Here is a 15,396-nt window from a genome sequence, read left to right as displayed (position 1 = left end):
CGTGGTGGGAGATCCTTAGGCGCTACGAAGCGCCACGCTTAGTTTCTAGGCGGAGTTAAGCGTCATGGCCGGCTTTGGCGCGCTTTTCAAATAGCGTTTAAGGAACTTGGAGTAAACGAAAAAATTTATACGGCCTGACGTGACATGTTATACAATGATTGAATAAAATACATTAAATAACATTGTTTTTATGTATCCAAGAGTTGTGCAAACTGTCGAATCCCAGCCATTTCACATAAACCTCGTCACCCCTCCTGCGCAGTATTTTCTGCACGAGGTACACATCCGGATAATTTGCACGATGCAGCTCATGCTCGTAAAACGCTCCAGCGATAGATGTCTTGCGATAATCCTCGAGTAGATATGTTACGGGATTAGTATGCTGCACTTTAACAATCTTAAACACCTCGGTTGTCCAATTTGGCGTGTATCCCTTCTCGAAAAGTTGTTTGTATTTGCTGACGCGTACCTGATCACCTACTTTGAACTTTGCCGGGCCCGCGATTTTTACACGATTGTACACGGTAGCCAAGAGTCTTTCGGCGATCGCGGGGGTAACGTCGGCGGGTCGCATACCAATCGTTCGATGCTTGCGTCCGTTGTAATCTGATACGAGACGTGGTAGCATGTCGAACCACTTGTAAGTACCATTCAGCGTAAACATCTTCCACATGTCGTTCTTTAGCGTGCGATTGAATCGCTCGACGACCGACGCCTTCAATATCGAATATGTAGAATAGTGATCAATGTTATGTCTTCGCATAAGTCGTTGCACATCGGCGTTGTAAAATTCCTTTCCGTTATCGTTTTGCATGTTTTTCGGGCATCTCTTGCTATCCCGAATTATCTTGGCGACTGCGTCAGCTGTCTCGCTTCCTCCTTTACTTTTGAGTGGTACAGCCCACGCATACTTGCTCAACACATTGATGATGGTGAGTATGTAGTGGTAACCTCTGTTGAAACGGGAGTATGGACGCATCTCGACAATGTCGGCTTGCCACAAATCATCGTATCCTCGCACTATGACATGTCTTCGAGGGAAATTTTTTCTCGCTGACGCGTGCAACTCGTTTACCAACTGCCGTTTCTCCAAACTATGTTGCTCGTTGTTATTTTCACTATTTATTCTCGTTCTTTCGGGTTAAATTCTCGTTCTTTCGGGTTCGTGTCTCGTTGTTTCGGGTTCGTGCCTCGTTGTTTCGGGTTTTTTCGGGTTAAATTCTCGTTGTTTCGGGTTTGTGCCTTGTTCTTTTGGGTTAGATTCTCGTTCTTTCGGGTTCGTGCCTCGTTGTTTCGGGTTTGTGCCTCGTTGTTTCGGGTTCGTGTCTCGTTCTTTCGGGTTAAATTCTCGTTGTTTCGGGTTTGTGCCTTGTTCTTTTGGGTTAGATTCTCGTTCTTTCGGGTTCGTGCCTCGTTGTTTCAGGTTAAATTCTCGTTCTTTCGGGTTCGTGCCTCGTTGTTTCGGGTTCGTTGTTTCGGGTTCTTTCGGGTTAAATTCTCGTTGTTTCGGGTTCTTTCACGTTGTTTCGGTGTTCTTTCACGTTCGTACCACGTTGTTTCGGGTTCTTTCACGTTCGTTCACTCACGTCCTTGGCCCATTCGAAAATCGTTCCTGACTCGATCACAGCCTCGTCCCAAGTCGTTTCTGATCCGTTCGTAGCCCGCCTTGGCCCGTTCGCAGCCGTCCCTGAGCTGTTCGCAACCCTTACTGAGTTGTTGATAGCCTTGTATGTAACCTTTAAGGACTTGTTCGTAGCCTCGTTCGCAACTCTGTTTGACATGATCGTAACCTCGATCGTAGCGGTCGCGTTCACCACCGTTTCCAGGAGGTTCACTGCTGCTTCCGGGTCGTTCACTGTTGCTTCCGGGTCGGTCACTGATGCCACTCATTGTTGTTTGGTAGCACGCTGATAATCCTTCGTAGCTGTTCGTTTGCAACCACTCGAGAATCCCTTCTAGACGTTTCACAACTGTTTGATAGACGTTTCTGAGCCAACCGCCCATTAGATGCCTGTGTCTGAGGTAGTGTTTGGCGCACGCAGAAGCTTTTTTATCGCAGTTTCCAACGCTCGTACATCCTTTTCTAACGCAGCCAGCTTCTCATCTGACTCTTTTTGTTGGATCATCAATGTTTTAAAGCACTCTTCCAGGTACAATTTGTTGACGACATCGGTATCCGCCTCAGGTTGCGCTACACGGCGAATCTTGCGCGATCTCGCGTCATAATCTGTAGCGACGCGATGCAGAGCGTTTTTGCGCACGCATTTTCTAATCAATCTATACCATTGATCGTTTGTGCCAGGGGTTGCATCATTTCTCCTCTCGAATAATCCAAATTTATTGATAGACATTTTTTCAATGCTTTGTAAAGTGTCACACGATGAACTGAATAGATTGTCGGGAACCTTGTTTAATTTATAATAATGCCCGCTTCCCGCAGTTCCTCGATAATCGACAAAATCTCGTTGTCATGCGCGTTGTCGCCAGCTTGGTGCGAAGCATCGAGCAATCGTAGGCGATCCACTAGCTCGTTGGGGTCGTCCCAGTGCACGTAATCAATCTTATTGTTGGTTAGCGTCATAGCGCGAGGCATTCCCATGCCAGATTTTGGGTCGTCCGATTGCACCCGCGTCAACGGTGCGATTATAGTAGTAAGTAGTAAGTAGTAAGTAGTAAGTAGTAAATTTTATTGGTCCCCTTGGGGTTTCAATTCCCTTACAATTTAACAATACAGCAGCCGCATATACAAAGGTAGTAATACAAACAAAAAAAAACAAAAAAACAAAAAATATAAAACGCACGCTACCATGATCTCTTCGCTATTAACCTCTTAACCTATCTTATTGCTAACTTAACCTATCTGTCCTAAGAGGTTGGACTTCCGCTTTGGGTCGCCCGTTGCCCAACCCATCTCCCCTTGGCTTCTGCCCAACCCCATGTACACACACACACGCTTCTTGGACTTCCATTTCCTCTTGCTTTCTTTTCTTAAACATTCTTCCCCTTTGCCCCCCTCACGTCATTCTCTCCTCCAATCATCCTCCTTCCCTCCTAATCTCTCCACACTCCTCTCTCCTCTCCCTTTTCTTATCTCCCTTTCTCTCTCTATCTCACTCATCCATCCTTCCCCCTCTCCCTTTTCTCCTAGTATCTCCCTCACTACTTCCTGCCAACTCTCTTTCCTCTCCCCCCTCACTTCACACCTCTCCCATACATGCTCCCAAGATTCTACCTCCTCTCCACATATCCTATATTTCCTCTTTTCTGCTTCCTCCCAATACCTGCTTTCTAAAATCTCACTTCCTAATCTAAATCTTGCTATCCTCCTCCATCTACTCTCTCCCCAATCCTTTCTTAAGTATTCTGGTACTCCTTCTCCTCTAACCTCCTTGTACCATCTGTTAAATTCAGATCCCTTTATTCTCTCCTCCCTCTCCCTCCTCTGCCCCTCCAGATCTCTCCTTATTAACTCCCCAAACCATCCCTCCTCCATTCCTCTTTTCTCCTCCACCTCCTCTATCCTCCTACCTCTTTTCCTAAAATATTCTTCCCTTTCCCTTTCCCACTCCGATCCCACTCTTCCTATTTTCGCCCTTTCTCTCATTTTTTCAGCATTTCCTCGCCAGCTCGCTTCCTCTTCCTTCCTCCATTCTCTTCTCGAAATTCCATGCCCTTTTTCCGGCTCTTATCCTCAGCTTCTCTCTTCTCAGTTCCTCCCTCACCATATAACCTGGCGTTTCCCTCTCTACTCCTAATATCCATCTCAAGTATCTTTCTTCCATCCTTTCCATTCCCTCTCTCTCCTTCCACCCCCATATTTCCACCCCGTAGCTCATCACTGTCCAAACCAATTTGTCAAAAAGCCATAATCTTCTCCCCCAATCTTTTCCAAACCTTCTCTTTCCTATTCCCCATACTTGCCCCATAATAGCCGCCGCTCTTCTCATCCTATTTTTCACCTGTCCTTCTTGTCCTCCATTCCTCTGTAGTCTGTAACGGCGCAGCCGTTACTAACGCCTCGCGGGCCGATCAGCCGCCCGCCACGTGAGGCTTTGGCGCCTAAAGGCGCCCCTAATCGTTCCACACGGGCCGCCCCCACCCCGGGGGCGCCCCACCGCGATCCCGGCGCGGTACCCCCGCCACGGACTCGACGCAGAGTAGGGGACCGACGGACGGGTATATAAGCCGGCTCGGCGGACGAGCCGGCACCAGTCCCGTTCCAAATCTCCCAGACCAGGCAACGGGCTTCTCGTTGTGAAAGTGCCGGGTTTCTCGGTCGCTGGTTCCTACCGTTAGTATCGGGCAACGGGTTTCTCGTTGTAACACCGGGTTTCCCGGTTTCCGGTCTCCTCCTGTAATACGCCGGGCGACGGGCTTCTCGTCGTTACACTGGGTTTCCCAGTTTCCGGTCCATCCTGCTATCCGCCGGGCGACGGGTTTCTCGTCGTTACACTGGGTTTCCCGGTTTCCGGTTCATCCTGCTAACATCCGGGCGACGGGCTTCTCGTCGTTATACTGGGTTTCCCGGTTTCCGGACATCATTATAAGGCTATATGCCGCCGTACGTTGGCTTCACAGCTCCCCGTTTTGAATAAAGGCGTTACGCCCCGTACCTAGTATCTCCAGCATCGTATACCGGGTAAATTGTAAGTCCCGTCAGGACACCGCTATAGGCTATGCGCCTCCACCTGTTGTATCTCCAGTATCGTATACCGGGTAAATTGTAAAGTCCCATCAGGACACCGCTATAGGCTATGCGCCTCCACCTGTTGTATCTCCAGTATCGTATACCGGGTAACTTGTAAGTCCCATCTGGACACCGTTATAGGATATACGCCTCCGAGCTTGTAAATACACCGGACGCTCCGTTCGATCCTCACGCTTTGTACATATACCGGGTAGCTCTTAAGTTCTTTGTTCAGGCTTTACGCCACCGGACGCTCCGTTCGATTCTCACGCTTTGTACATATACCGGGTAGCTCTTAAGTTCTTTGTTCAGGCTTCACGCCACCGGACGCTCCGTGCGATCACCGTTCACTACGTATACCAGCGATCCGCTAAACCCGTAGGATGACCTGTAGCCTGCTGTTAAACATTCTTTTCGTTGTTCTTTTTATTTGAATAAACCCACTGTTTTTATATTAAGGAATAAGCGAGTCTGAATTTCCCCCTTCCTCCCGAATCCTGGAACCGGCGAGCCGATCCGCGGCGTCGGGAAAGGTGAACCGTTACATGGCGCCCGAACAGGGACCTGCCCAGTGGAGATTCCGACTCGCTTAGACCTGTTTAAATGCCCGCGTGGATTAACCGATTGTCAAAATCCGAAGCCATTGCCTTGGCCGAGAGGCACGGGCTTGAGAGTCAGGGGACTCTTGACGAGATCCGCCGACTCCTCCGCCGATTTGTCGGGCAAAACCCCGCGTTTTTCCAAACTCGTATGGCTGTGCCCACTATTCGCATCGGGATGGCCACTGAAGGCCCAACCAAGGACGAAGGACCTACCTCCCCGACACTCATCGAACCAGCCAAGGTCATGAATCAGATCCGGAAATGGGGGTGCCATTTTGATGGCAAAGACCCCTTGGCGTTCCTCGAACGCACAGAAGAGCTGTGCCTGGGGTACGGATACACCGACGCCCAGATGCTACTGGGACTACCAGAACTTCTACAGGGAGATGCCCTGCTATGGTATCGCAACATCCGCGATACCATAGCCAGCTGGGCCGACTTTCAACAAGCCATCCGTCGGCAATACTTGCCGAGCGGGTACGAACGGCAAATGAAAAGAACGATCCAGGGACGACAACAACGCCCGAAGGAGTCCTTCCAGAGGTACGCTACCGAGGTCCTGACAATGATGAGACGGGCTGGGGGATATTCACCCCTGGATCAATTAGAACAGTTATATGAGAACATGGACCCAGAGTACCAACTGCACATCCGTCGAACCGACGTGCTCAGCGTCGGAGACCTCAGCTTCCGAGCCGCCGAATACGAGGAGGTCGACCGACGCAGGCAAGAACGGCGAAAGGACACACCGCCGAGTCACACCCCGGTCGTAGCTTCCGCGACCTATAGTCGGGAGGAATGTTGCTGGCGGTGTAAACAACGAGGGCATACCCGCATAAATTGTAAGAGACCGCCGAAGAAATTCTGCTCCAAATGCGGCAAAGACGGGGTCCTTACCCGCGACTGTCACCCCCCGACGGGAAACGGGACGCGGGCCGGAGACGTCGCGGCCGTCGTCCAGCCCGACTCTGCTTAAACTATAATCCAAGACCGCACCTCCTGATCCAGATCGCCGGGCAGCAGTATTGGGGCCTCCTCGATTCCGGCTCGGAGATATCATTTCTTAATGCCAACACAGCCCGCCGAGTTAGCCGCACATCATCGAGTCCAGACTCCAGGGCAACAGGGATACGCCTGGCCGACGGGACCCAGGTCCCTATCGTCGAGACTATCGAGACAACGGTTAAGTTGCAAGGAAAATCGCACCGACACCGCTTCTCCGTGCTCCCGCAACTGGACAACGCCGTGTTGATAGGCGTGGACCTCTGGGCAAAACTAGGGGTAGAATTGCGCCCACCGCCCAAGTCCATCACTCATGCCACGAACAAGGAGGGGGCCGCCACGGCCAGCATCAGGCCGGGCACCGCCAGTGAAGCGCTAAAGCTACAAGCCTTCCTGAGTAGCGAGCTCCCAAAATTCGAAACAGTCCGCGGCCCGACTGACAAAGCCGTACACCAAATTTGGCTCAAGCCGGGGCCGCCCATCAAACAGCGGTACCGTCCCCGCAATCCGGCCATGCAGACCGTCATAGACCAGGAGGTCCGAAGGATGGAGGCCGAAGGGGTCATTGAGTCCTCCACCAGCGCCTGGAGCTCCCCGATAGTATTGGCCAAGAAAAAGGACGGGACCTACCGGTTTTGCATCGATTTCCGCCGGCTAAACGCGGCCTCCGAGAAAGATGCCTACCCGCTGCCTCATATTACCGCCACGTTGGATAAGCTGCGAGGCGCACACTATTTATCCACGTTGGACTTACGCAGCGGGTATTGGCAGGTACCGCTGACGCCGGAGAGCCGCCCCGCAACCGCCTTTACTGTGCCAGGGAGAGGGCTGATGCAGTTCCGTGTCATGCCGTTCGGACTGCACTCAGCCCCAGCCACCTTCCAGCGATTACTCGATACCGTGCTGGGACCTGCCTTGGAACCCCACGTCCTCGTTTACCTGGATGACATAGTCATCGCATCACGCACCTTCGAGGAACACCTGGGCCATCTGGCCGAAGTTTTTCGTCGCCTGCGAGACGCCCGACTGCGCCTCAACCCGGAGAAGTGCCATTTCTGCCGACCACGTCTCCGGTACCTCGGGCACGTGATCGATCGTCACGGAATCCGGACAGACCCGGAGAAGGTGAGGGCCATTACCGATTGGCCCGTCCCCACGACCCTCCGCAGGGTACGACAGTTCCTGGGGGTAGCGTCGTGGTACCGCCGATTTATCGCCGACTTCTCCACCATCGCCGCCCCCCTCACTCGCCTCACCAAGAAGGGGGCACGCTGGAACTGGGCCGTGGAAGAAGAAACCGCGTTCCAGAAGTTAAAACAGGCGCTAACCACCGCACCCGTCCTCGCCTGTCCGGATTTTACCCAACCATTTGTACTCCAGACCGACGCCAGCACCCACGGGTTAGGGGCCGTGCTGACTCAGCACCTCGGCGAGGGAGAACGAGTCATCTCGTACGCCAGCCGAACTTTCAACGCGGCAGAGCGAAATTATAGCGCCAATGAGCTGGAATGCTTGGCCGTCGTGTGGGGCATACGCCGAATGCGGGATTACCTCGAGGGCTACAAGTTCACCGTCGTGACCGACCACCAAGCTCTAAAATGGTTTGCAACGAATCGAGGCCCCTACCGGGCGACTGGCCCGCTGGATGTTCGAGTTGCAACAGCACGACTTCAACATCCAGTACCGGCGAGGTACGCTCAACCAAGTGGCGGACGCTCTCTCTCGCCTCCCGGAAGCCTTAGCCGTGACCCGGCCGAAATGCCGGTGGTACCACCGAAAATTAACCGAGGTACAAAGACACCCGACCGAGCACCCGGACTACAAGGTACAGAACCGACAGTTATATCGGCACATCCTCCATGATCTGGACTTCCGGGAGACGCCAGCTGAGGAACAGTGGAAGCGGTGCGTACCTACGGATCAACGGCCTGCGCTACTGCGACGAATGCACGACGACCCGGCCGCCGGACACCTGGGCATCTCTAAAACACTTGCTCGGGTGGCCCAACTCTATTATTGGCCCGGCATGTTTCGGGAGATTGCCCGGTACGTCCGAGGATGCACTAATTGTGCGCGGCATAAGGCCTGCCAACAACGACCGGCTGGGCGGATGATGGCCACCCCCGTTTGAACACCGTGGGAACAATCCGCCGTAGATTTGATCGGCCCCCTGCCTCGATCGAATAGCGGCCATACCTGGCTGTTAACCATCCAGGACCGATTTAGCAAGTGGGTCGAGATGGTCCCACTCCGGAAAGCCACCGCCGTCGCGGTGGCCCGAGCGCTTACCGACCGGCTAATATACCGACACGGATGTCCGACCACCCTCGTGTCCGATAACGGGACCCAATTCATCGCACGACGCGTCGAGTCCTTGCTAGCCGCCTATGGGATCCAGCATCGGACATCCCCCGTATACACGCCGCAATGTAACCCGGTAGAACGAGCCAACCGCACGATCAAAACAATTATCAGCCAATACGTCGGCCGACGGCACAAGGATTGGGACGAGCGAATTCCCGCCTTGCAATTCGCCATCAACACCGCCCGACACGAGGCCACCGGATACACCCCGGCCTACATAATACACGGCCGGGAGCTCGCCCGACCGCACCCGGAGGACCGACCGGGAACCGCACCGGCCCCAGGACCCAGCACCCGCCAGACCCAGCTGGAGGACGCCTACGAAGTGGTCCGGATCCACCTCGCACGGACCTTCCACCGACAAGAAAAACCATACAACATGCGGCGACGAGACTGGCGACCGCAGCTGGGCGACCGCGTATGGAAGCGGGACCGCCCCCTATCCAACAAGGCCGACGCATTTAACGCCAAGTTAGCCCCGAAATAGAGCGGGCCGATGACGGTTTCGACGGATTATATCCCCGGTGATCGTCGACCTGAAGGACGCCCGAGGACGATGGCACCGCCACATCCACGTGCAGGACCTCAAGACGGCACCGGAGGAAGGCGACGAGGACATTAGCGGGACTTAGCCCCCGGACTAGCAGCCGCAGCCCCTCCAGCACACCGCCCCGCCACCCCCCCCGCCATCTCGCGGCCCTCCATAACAACCTCCCGACTCGGCCGGTACAAAACTAAGACCGCCTAGCGTGGGCACAAACCCCCTCCGGCACACCCACCCCCCTTCCGGGCGGTGGATCATCCAGTTCGACCGTTTCGGTCGGCCGCGTATGATCCGCCGTCTTGAGAGGGGGTAATGTAACGGCGCAGCCGTTACTAACGCCTCGCGGGCCGATCAGCCGCCCGCCACGTGAGGCTTTGGCGCCTAAAGGCGCCCCTAATCGTTCCACACGGGCCGCCCCCACCCCGGGGGCGCCCCACCGCGATCCCGGCGCGGTACCCCCGCCACGGACTCGACGCAGAGTAGGGGACCGACGGACGGGTATATAAGCCGGCTCGGCGGACGAGCCGGCACCAGTCCCGTTCCAAATCTCCCAGACCAGGCAACGGGCTTCTCGTTGTGAAAGTGCCGGGTTTCTCGGTCGCTGGTTCCTACCGTTAGTATCGGGCAACGGGTTTCTCGTTGTAACACCGGGTTTCCCGGTTTCCGGTCTCCTCCTGTAATACGCCGGGCGACGGGCTTCTCGTCGTTACACTGGGTTTCCCAGTTTCCGGTCCATCCTGCTATCCGCCGGGCGACGGGTTTCTCGTCGTTACACTGGGTTTCCCGGTTTCCGGTTCATCCTGCTAACATCCGGGCGACGGGCTTCTCGTCGTTATACTGGGTTTCCCGGTTTCCGGACATCATTATAAGGCTATATGCCGCCGTACGTTGGCTTCACAGCTCCCCGTTTTGAATAAAGGCGTTACGCCCCGTACCTAGTATCTCCAGCATCGTATACCGGGTAAATTGTAAGTCCCGTCAGGACACCGCTATAGGCTATGCGCCTCCACCTGTTGTATCTCCAGTATCGTATACCGGGTAAATTGTAAAGTCCCATCAGGACACCGCTATAGGCTATGCGCCTCCACCTGTTGTATCTCCAGTATCGTATACCGGGTAACTTGTAAGTCCCATCTGGACACCGTTATAGGATATACGCCTCCGAGCTTGTAAATACACCGGACGCTCCGTTCGATCCTCACGCTTTGTACATATACCGGGTAGCTCTTAAGTTCTTTGTTCAGGCTTTACGCCACCGGACGCTCCGTTCGATCCTCACGCTTTGTACATATACCGGGTAGCTCTTAAGTTCTTTGTTCAGGCTTCACGCCACCGGACGCTCCGTGCAATCACCGTTCACTACGTATACCAGCGATCCGCTAAACCCGTAGGATGACCTGTAACCTGCTGTTAAACATTTTTTTAGTTGTTCTTTTTATTTGAATAAACCCACTGTTTTTTTTTATATTAAGGAATAAGCGAGTCTGAATTTCCCCCCTTCCTCCCGAATCCTGGAACCGGCGAGCCGATCCGCGGCGTCGGGAAAGGTGAACCGTTACAAGTCTATATCCCAGATACGTAAACTCCTTCACTTCCTCCATTTTCTCTCCTTTCCATCTTTACTCCCTTTTCTTCCATCTTCCTCCCTTTCTCCTAAACCTCATTATCTTCGTCTTCTTTGCGTTTAACTCCAATCTCTTGTTGTCTAGATATTCTTCTAACCTTTCTACCATACTTCTCAGCTCATTTTCCTCCTCTATCAACAACACCATATCATCCGCGTATGCCAATGTATAAATCCTTTTTTCTTTTATTCTTACTCCTCCTCTTCTCACCTTCCCCATTTTTTCCTCTAAGTCCGCTATTAGGATGTTGAATAGTATTGGACTCAATGGGCACCCCTGTCTTACTCCTTTCTCAATCCAAAAACTCTCTCCCACTTCTTCCCCTATCTTTATCCTGCATGTTGTCTCTCTCATCACCATCTCTACCCTTCTTCTCAATCCTTTCCTTACTCCTCTCTCTTCCATTGCCTCCATTAATTTCTCCCTGTCTACCGAGTCAAATGCTGCTCTCAGATCTACAAACATTGCCGTTAGCCTTCCCTCTTTTCTTTCCAGTTGTCTATTGATTAGATAATTCATCACGTATATGTTGTCTATTGTTCCCATTCCTCTCCTAAACCCCATCTGATTTTCTGGCACTATCCCTTTTTCCTCCACATCCTTCCTCAATCTTTCTGTCAGTATCATCGTATATACCTTATACATTGATGGCATCATGGTTACTCCCCTATAGTCTTCCACCTCCTTTCCATCCCCTTTCTTCCTTATCGGTGTAATCACTCCCTCTATCCATCTCTTCGGCCATCCTTTTCCTCTCCATATTCTATTACAAAAATCCAATCCTCCACGTTCCCTCCTCCATACTTCCATACCTCATTCGGAATCTCATCTATCCCTGTCGCTTTTCCTGCTTTCAGCTTCTTTATTGCCTCTCTCATTTCCTCTCTACTTATTTCCTCCTCCTCCTCCTCCTCCTCCTCCTCCTCTGTCCTGTTCCCCTCCTCTCTTCTTTCCTTTCTTACCTTTCTCATCCTCTGTTCCTCCTAGCAACTTCATAAAATATTCTCTCCACTTTCTCATCTCAATTTCTTCATTTATTCCTTTCCATCTTCTTCTCTTCTGTTTACTATCTCCCACACCTCCGATTCTCTTTTCACCTCTGCTGCATTCTTTTCCCATTTCTCGTTTTCTTTCTTTTTCTTCCTCTCACACAATCTCTTGTAATCCCCTCTTCTCTTCCTATATTCCTCCCCCTCTCCTCCTTCCCTCCACCATCACCTCAGCTCCCTCCTTACCTTCCTTTTCTCCTCTCTGCACTCCCCATCCCACCATCCTTCTTTCTCCTTCTCCCTTTCCTCCAGTTCTCCTCTGTTGCTCTCAATACTTCCTTCATCCTCTCCTCTATTCTTTCCCATTCTCCATCAATCTCTTCCTCTCCTCCTCCTATTTCTCCTATCTCCCCCAATTTTCCCTCAAAAATCCTCCGGCAACGGTGCAATTATATATTTGTACTTGTCACCCTTGCTACTCTTCACACGGCCTTGCACATCAAAGTTGCGTTTATGCGCATTTGTCGCCAATAATATATGTTTGTATTTTTGCAAATCATCCTCCTGGTAATCAGGTCTTTTCTTGAAGATCAACTCGTACAATCCGGGCGTTTCCAATGTACCGCGTGTCGCCTATGATTATATTGTCATCTTTGTCAATCGCGAATCGCTTGTTTCCGATGCGCATTTCATTCTCGTCGAAATAGACTCCGTATACATTATCAATTTCTTTCTTCTCATCAGCACCGAGGAGAGCGTCCATGTACTTTTGTCCTAATGGCCCCCAATCCTTTCGCATCATTTGTCGACCCTTCCAACGATCTTAACCAGTGTGAAGAGATATTTCGGGCGGGTTACGCTTGATTTCGAAAACATTTTCGTTTACGAGTGTTTTGGGTATCACAGGTTGTGCGTTTTTTTGGTGTAGATGTTGTCGGCAATGAAGCGTCCAATGGCTTCGAAATATCATATTTTCTTTTTTTCAATGTCTCCTCCTCCTCCTCTTTATATCGCTTGATGGTTTTGTTTTCTCTTTTTCGGTGTTTCCCCCTCATACCGTGTCTCGATCTTCACACCGTCGTCGTCGTCGATGTTAGGCTCGTTTTTCACCGAAATCGTCGCGTTGTCGACAATCTTTTGTAGCGGCTCGATAATAGGTTTAAAGTGAGTTTTGACGGCGATATCATCATCGATCTTTTCCGGTCTTCAGAGCGCGGTGTTTCTTGCGGATCGATTCGGCCGTCTTCGCAATCTCCTTGACAACCTTTCACGCTCGCGAATATTATCAGCCATGTCGGCAGCACTCTCTCTAGAGTTTCTCTCGACCGGGAGGATTGTTGGCGACGACTAATGGCTCTGCGGTATCGCGAAACTCGTTAAATCCTTTTCTGTATCGCCCGTTCGAAAGCGAGCTGTCCTTGTCTATCACTAGAAATCCATACTTTTGCTGCCAACAAGTACGACATAACTCACTGAAATCCTCATACGACATGTCGGTATTCACGTGATCGTTGTACACGTGCTTCAAATTGGTGGCGTCCTGTTTAAACAGGATTAGCAGGTTCGCGTTGTCGCGTATAAGATGTTTCGGTATTCTCGCGTATGTCTGACAGAGATAGAAGTAGTCGATGTTCGAGTGGCGCCCCATTGAGAAGTACTTTCTTATCGTATCTTGCTTTGTCGCATGCCACGTACATCAAGACAAAATTGAATTTGGATAAGCCTTGCTCGGTGGAATGACGTCACTGTTATTGGAGAATGTAAAGTAGCCGATTTCGTCAATCGGCGTCAATAAATCTTCCAAATAGCGATATTTCGGCTGTTGCAGCGATTTAGAGTACACGTACACGTTCTCGAAACGCACACCGTGCGGACTTTCCAGCAGGCTTATCAACACGTTGGTTTTACCGCAGTTTGAGGGGCCGCAAACGATTCGCGCGTATAGTTGTCGGTACCGTGTTTGCGCACACCTTCGTTCACGCTGCAGCGTACTCTGTCGTCGTAATTCATCACTCGTATCGTCAGAGGTTGTTGCACGAATTTCATTTCTCACTCCCGATTTGACCTCCAACGTCCACCTATTTATAGCTGCGCGGACTCGCGCTTTGCTCAGTAATGTCTAGAGATTGCAAACGGATGTCAACGAAAATAGGCACAGGTCTATTAAATCGTGCGATAAACGCACTTCCGGTCGAGCTTCATATTCCCGGCTATCAATTTTGCGGCCCGGGAACTCGTTTGAAAAAGCGATTGGCTAGAGGTGATCAAGGTGTCAACCCATTGGACGCGGCGTGCCATGAACACAATATAGCGTACTCTCGGAGCAGCGAACTCACCGAGAGACACGCGGCGGATAAGGTACTCGCCGAGAAAGCGAAAACTCGTATCGTCACGAAAGACTCGACTCTCGGTGAGAGAGCCGCGGCCACAGTTGTCTGGACAACGATGAAGGCCAAGACGAAGCTCGGCATGGGCTTGAAAACGAAAAAGAAGAAGACGAAGAGGAGGGTACTTTCGGCAGCGAAACGAGGCGGATTTTTGCCGATTTTACCAATGCTGGGCGCGCTCGGATCCCTGGTTGGCGGAGCGGCTGGCGTAGCAAAAGCGGTAAACGACAGAAAAGCCGCGCAACGTCAGTTGCAAGAGATACTACGCCACAATCGCGCCATGGAAGGCCGCGGACTGTATCTCGCCCCTTACAAATATGGACGAGGAGCGAAGAAAAAAAAAACGCGTCAAAAAAAAACGTTAAAAATGCCGAAAGGTGTAACTACAAATTTGCAATTGCTACAACTTGCAAAACGTATGCACATTCCATACTTTAGGTGTATTTATGCGCAATAATTTACCGATAAATGGCGCGCGAAAAAATTGAGAGTGGATCGTTAATCTAGACAGTACAGACGGTCTGGCACTCATTGGGTGGCGTATGCAAAAAGAAGAAATCGCGCAATTTATTTCAACAGTTTTGGCAATCTTCGACCACCCGAGGAATGGTGCGATATTTAAATGTGCCGAAATTGGAATACAATTTACACCTCTTATCAACGTATGATCAGAGTATTTGGCGGACAGTTGTGCTTGCAGTTTTTCCGAGATTTCTCGCCGCAAATTTAAAGACTGACATTGCGTTATTTAACTCAGTTTTGTCAACATGTCGCTAACACTAACATTGACTGGGAAGAGTAACGTCCTCGCGGCGACCTACTTTCCGCCCATAGATTTGAGCGACGCGGGACTACGAGCTCGGTCTGACGGATTTTGAAAACTTATCACACTATATCGAATGTGAATTCCTCGAATAATAAATTTTACTACGGCACAGACGACGCGGAAATTCATTCCCGAGGGGTCGTACGAGCCCGGGAAACCATAATGAAATTTTTTTAAAATTGGGCCCCTTTTCCCCAAACCCTAATGTTTTTTAGCGATAAAGTTTTCGACGATTAAAATTACCCAACGGGGCTCCGCGCTAAATTAAAAATACGAGAGAAGCGAGAAACAAATTTGCCTCAGAATAAACTTTAGCATGCCCCCAAAAACCTTTGGGTCGGGTGCTGGGGTTCTCAAACGTATCCCGCAA

The 15,396-nt window shown here is 51.3% G+C and overlaps 1 pseudogene; it reads right to left on the bottom strand.

Annotated features, from left to right (window-relative positions):
- Positions 1-2,145: 2,145 nt before the first annotated feature.
- On the bottom strand, positions 2,146-14,284 carry LOC146720314 (uncharacterized; annotated as a pseudogene).
- Positions 14,285-15,396: the final 1,112 nt, after the last annotated feature.

Source organism: Nylanderia fulva, unplaced genomic scaffold, assembly GCF_048542155.1.
Source record: "Nylanderia fulva isolate GAGA-0341 unplaced genomic scaffold, ASM4854215v1 Scaffold712, whole genome shotgun sequence".
Lineage (NCBI taxonomy): Eukaryota > Metazoa > Arthropoda > Insecta > Hymenoptera > Formicidae > Nylanderia > Nylanderia fulva.
Note: the sequence above shows the minus strand (reverse complement) of the source record. Positions and strands in the feature narration are given on the sequence as shown.